The 5,780-nt window shown below is 37.5% G+C and overlaps 1 long non-coding RNA gene across 1 annotated transcript; it reads right to left on the reverse strand.

The window, feature by feature from the left end:
• Positions 1 to 3,402: 3,402 nt before the first annotated feature.
• LOC146390753 (uncharacterized) lies at positions 3,403 to 5,390 on the reverse strand. Its single transcript, XR_014799855.1, has 3 exons — positions 5,288 to 5,390; positions 4,732 to 4,906; positions 3,403 to 4,525 (listed from the first exon to the last, which is right to left on the reverse strand). It is a non-coding gene; the product is annotated as an uncharacterized LOC146390753 (long non-coding RNA).
• Positions 5,391 to 5,780: the final 390 nt, after the last annotated feature.

Consider the following 5,780-nt stretch of genomic DNA (forward strand, 5'->3'; position numbering starts at 1 on the left):
CAGCTACTTAGTTTTAATATTACTCTTATTTCTCTTTCTGGGTCGCAAAAAAACTTTTAACATATTTTCAGGTGAGAATGTCGCTGTGTAAACTTCAAATATTTGAGCCGACCGACGCATCGTTTTCAAACCCCCGCGGTCTTTCTCTACTCGGGTTAAACATGTTATATAAGTCACTTTGATAACTTAAAAATGTTATTGTTTGGCTTTTTCAGTGTTTTATTTGTTTGTGAGTAAATCGGTTTGGCTGAGATTAAAGTTATTAGATTAGATTAAATTAAATTTAACTTTATTAATTAAGGGTTCCCCCGGGGTTTTCACACAGCTGAATAAACGTCAAACAGAAAACTAATTAAACAAAGTGTGAGAGTTTACGTCAGCACCCGGTTATATTTTAGATAGCAAGGAGCAGACGACAGAGTTTCACTCCACCGAGGGAGCTCGTGACGTACTACCCGGCTTTCTTTAGACCGCGAAGGCCGGGTCCTCAGGTGGAAGCAGCCTCTGAATTTGAACACCCCCGCTGTATTTTATCCGATAAATCAACACTGTAATTCTGAGGTCTCAAGGTTGGCAAGTATGGCCACAACACCTCACTTTTTTGCCACATGTATCGCAAACCACGTCTCAGCTGTTTGTGGAGATAAAATACGTCCACACAATTACGCTCAGCCATTGTTGTGAGTGCGCACGCCAAGGGGCTGCGACACATTTATACAGCCGTATTTCGCACATGACTATGAAAGGCGGAAGAGGATGTAGTTCCTTTGAATGTAGACAATCCGAATGTTATAGTTTCTTTCCACTGTGTTCCTGTTAATGATAAACTACAAATTTACCCTAAATTACTAAAATATCGATATTTTAATGTGAGAATCGATTCTAGAACATAAATGATTGGTATCGGAGGAATCGATATTTCAGGATCGATCCGCACATCACTAGTATTTATGAAGACGATTTGTGAGGTAAACTTACCTTTGTTCGTACGATGGTCTTTCGTTCTACACGGTGCATTTCAAGGTCCTGGACCCATCCGTCAGTAAACTGTACCTGGGCTTGTTGCAGTGACCTGAAGTTACTAAACTTCATGAGTGTATGCACTCACTCCAAGAACCGTATAATTATAAATATGAGCGTGGTGAAAGTTGGGCAGTGTGCTCGTAAGGGTCTAACCCTTTCACGCCTTTGATTTTTTCCTCGTATCTTTTATTTGACTTTTCATCAAGTCTGTCTTTGTACGGACCGGCATTGTTCTCCTTCGTTTTGTACATAACTTTTTTGGGGGACAAAGAAAAAGCAAGAAGGTATTGGAACCGGAGAATGAACGTTTTGCGGTGCTGCAAATGCTTACGTTTGATGCATTGCTTTGATTATTTTGCCATGAGTACCCGGCATGCAATGCGCGAAAGTCACGTGGTCTGTCAATCTCTATATGATCTAGTGTAGAACTGGATCAGCAGCTCCTGTGGAAGACTGTACTTCCCCAGTTGTCTCAGGGAAGTACTAATCCTAAACAACAAAAACTAAACTAAAGATTATAAAAAAGACTAAAATGTGATATAATGATATAAAGCAAACATACAGTTTTTCATCGTTTCTCACATGTGACTGACCAGCATTTGTAAATTACAGGGTGTGTCCCTGTAATTTACAAAATGCTGTATTCAAATGTGTATTTGACTGTTTTGCTAATGTGACAGTTTAAGACTAATTTGAAATATTTGAAGGCAAACCATGTTTCTTTTTGCTAAAACCTCTTTGGATGTCATTGATTTACATCACATTTCTATAAGTAGGAAAAATAGGAAAAATTCCACCCTCTATGTATAATTGTTCAATATACACAACCAATATAATCCTCTGGATTAGACATATCGCATACACTGTTTACATTTAAGCTGTTTGTGTCGGCTACTAAAATTCTGTGCTTGGTCCCTTCTGCTGATAAACAGTTTGTTAATAGGACCTAAAGTTCAGGTTCACTGAAAATGATAAAAGTTAGACTGACACAGATAGAAACTGAAGAGCTGCAGAAAGAAGATCATCTTTATGTTTTTATGTCAAGTTTGAGGCAATAACAGGCTCCAAATGCAGGACTTCCTGAGAAGCGACGGTGCATTTATTTACAGTGAAAAGGAAAAAATCTTTGATGTGCAAAACAGTTCTAATAAACATGATCTCCTCTGTGATGATTTCCCGACTCCTGTGATGTGATTTCCTCCCTCGATCTGTGGTGCTCAAAACTCCATCAGAATATTTACAAGTGGTGCTCCACACTCTCCCGTTTATCTCCTGGCAAAACAAAACAATAGTTTCCTGCCCTTCTCTCCACAGTGAAGGACAGGAAATCATTCACCTTCATGAGCCAGTGTTTCACTGACAAGGTCATTCAGTGATCCAGCGTGGATTGAAGCTCAGCCACTCAAGCACAACTGCATGGAGAGGGAGAAGAGTGGCATGGAGCGAACAACAGGATCAAAACACAATGGCAGATCGACCAGTGAGGATTGGAGGACCATGACAATTTACGGTTGCAAATATATTTTAAAGTTCTACATTAAATAGCAATATCTTTGTTGTAATACGGAATTGAGATTTACAAAGACATAATATTTACTCCTGCCACCATAATAGCCACCAAATTTCATTTTATTCAGTTATTTAATAATTCAGTGTCAGGATTATTCACATCTATGTTTACATTTCCTGCTTTATGTAATCGTTTATGTTGAAATGGTCTAAAAATCTGCAATTTCGCACAAGCAGTACTTACATAAGGTGCAAGGAGATATTAATAAGAAACAGGCGATCATGAACAACAGAAAAGCAGCTACGGGAAATATTAATAATAAGAAGTGAGGGGAGAGAGTGATACAAAATCAGCTACAAAGATGAATTTAGCCATTTTATGGTTTATTTCTTTTTTTTTGTGGCTTGAGTTGAGTCGGACTGTCTCTCGGTCCATTGGTTTTTGTCAGTCAGAATCTGACAATTTGTGACCAATACATGGAAAAAGCAAGACCAGTCTGTTAGCCATCTGGTATGTTGTCAGAAACAAGACAAGTTTCTCTTAAGAATAGGAGTCTCTTGATTGCATCATTCAACACACTCTGCAGAGTCCGCCAGTCTCACCACTGTATACAAAACAAGTCTTTAAAGCACAGCTAATGCTCATCAAGTATGAGAGGGTACTTTTAACCTTCACTTTTCATAGCCTCTAAATGTAATAATACTGTGAGACAGAGTGCTTCAAGGAGGTCAGGCAGGTCCAAAACTGCTCAAACAACAGGACTAAACTGTTTCAAGTTTTTGGTAGAGATATCTTGATATGAGTAGGTGCCTGGAAGGGCACACATGAATAGTATGAATTGTATTCTGTATTTCTACTTATTCCTTTATTTTCCATTTTTTCCATTTATTTATTTCCATTTATAAAACATGAAGAAATGAAGGTCTGAATGAGACTTTGCACATTCCTGTATAATAAAGACTAACAGGATGTTCATAATTATTAAGTGGTCTGCCATGCTGTCTCAACGTGTGACATGTCCTAAACAAGTTTGGTGCCTCGAAAGTGAAACTGAAAGGTTAAAGAAAGAGAGACAAATAGAAAAGCATCATTTATAATTTACTTAAGCATGTAACACAGCTTATAACAGAGGAAAATGCAGTGTTCCTGCAGCTGCAGCAAGACCAGCAAATTTATGCCGCTGTATGCAAAACTCATAACTCATAGTCACTGGGTCTTAAAGACATGCTGTGCAACACCCCCCCCCCAAATATTTATTGGTATTAACAGCTGAAAGACAAGAAAAGCTGACAACTGTTTTATAATTGTTTTACATGTGCTTAAAAATGGATTCCAGATAGAGGCCAGACTGGCTATAGCACAGCACTTGGAGAACAAGACTGAATCACAGTAATGACGACTTCCCAATTACAACAAAAATGCGTAAGATTCACTCTTTATGTTAATTGTGTTGAAATATTTAACCAAATTGACAAAGAATAAAGCTAACATTCTAAAAATGAAAACAATGACTGACAATAATGACTCTGAACATTTACTCACATTATTTGAACAGGAACTCACCGTTACATTTAATAAACAGGAAGACAGATACTCAGATTTATTTGACTTTTGAGCTTGAGATTATACTTGAAAAGCCCGATTGACTAATTAGTACATCAACTAGTGCAAAACTCTGGCTACATGCAGGGCATATTGCTTGGCATTTGCTGTTGGTATCTCTCAAAATGCACAGGGCGGCAGCGGTTTTCAACATTATTGCAGGCCACAATCACAGGCTTTTGATGTGATATCACATTAAGTTCACAACCATTTAGAAACTGGATGTCATGTACCAGTATGTTTGAACTACTGATACACAAGTTATCTGGGAAGGCATTAATTAGGCGTTGACCATTTCGGCTGCAGATCCTATCGATATTCCCCCGATCTCTGCTCTCGATGAAGGACTGCACTGGAGTTCTGCACCAGAGGCCTTTCTTTTTCAAATATCTGTTAAATCAGTATTCCATTACACAGTAATCAAGATACATTACACATTACTCATTAAACATCTTCACGTGACCTAGTTAAATCGCAAATCAGTTATCCTCTCAAAAATAATAATAATCATCATCATCACGTTATTTTTTTTTAGCTGTCTCCATATTATATTAATTTGCTCCTTACAAGGAGGGAACTATTAATTTTTAACTCACTTCTCCCACTCTTTTGGAAGACGTCAGTTAAATTCATCTTGAAGGATGTGTCTTCTGATAAATTCGTCATATTTACTTCGGGGGCTTGTGCCTTGACAAGGTAAAGAGTTCGTTGTGCCCAGATGGACAAGGGCTACAGTGACCATGGCAGTCAAGACAGCGAAGTTCATTTTGTCTACAGTGAAAGAAAGAAAACAACATTGACCGAGTAATGTGTTTAAAATCAATTTAGCTGGGATGATGAATAGCAGTACTAGTCTGTGTTATTCTGTTACCATAGACATCTGATATTATCATTATTATTTGTACATTGAGACAAACAAGCAGGGCTGATGAAAACTGAACTTTTGTAATAACTGAGTCAGTCATTTTTCCTTTTCCATATTTGCTTTTTATTATTCTTGTAAAGTATGACAGCACTTCCAACTGTTCCTAATGACGACGCACATTTAGAAAATAAAAAAAATTATTTCACACTCACACACACAGACAAGTCATAAACAACATTAAATGAATATGTAGAGCAACAGAATAAGAGACAGAACAGTTGGCTTACCTTTCTTTGATGTGGTGTTGGGGAAATGAAGTGGAGGTGTAGTCTGTTAAAAGTCCATTTCTTTTTTCCTCTTTTATAAGCTCACAACCAAACAGCCTCCCTAAACAACAGCCAATCAGAACAGTCCAAGGGAAGGCAGACGTATATAAGACAAAAGACATTAAGACAAGCTGTAAAGGAAATATAAAAAATATATATATAAATGCTGCGTATCCAAGTTTTAGTTGTGGCGGTGTTTCCCAGATGTGTTTTTGTTTTGTTTGTTTTTCTAATTGGGGGGGGGGGGGGGGGGGGATTTGTTTGTCTTTAAATTGGAAGGAATGTTTGTGCTACAGACCATCAGCTGATTATTGATAGATGACGTATCTTCTTTAAAAAAAAGCAAAAAAAAAAAAGCAGAGCAACGTTAGAGAAATAATAGCTACAAATTATGGAAAGAATGATTTCTCATGATCAAACTGACTTCTTCAGTTCCTTAAAAAGTGTTATATTA

The sequence above is a fragment of the Perissodus microlepis genome, chromosome 3, assembly GCF_051167445.1.
Source record: "Perissodus microlepis isolate ML-2025 ecotype Zambia chromosome 3, ASM5116744v1, whole genome shotgun sequence".
NCBI lineage: Eukaryota > Metazoa > Chordata > Actinopteri > Cichliformes > Cichlidae > Perissodus > Perissodus microlepis.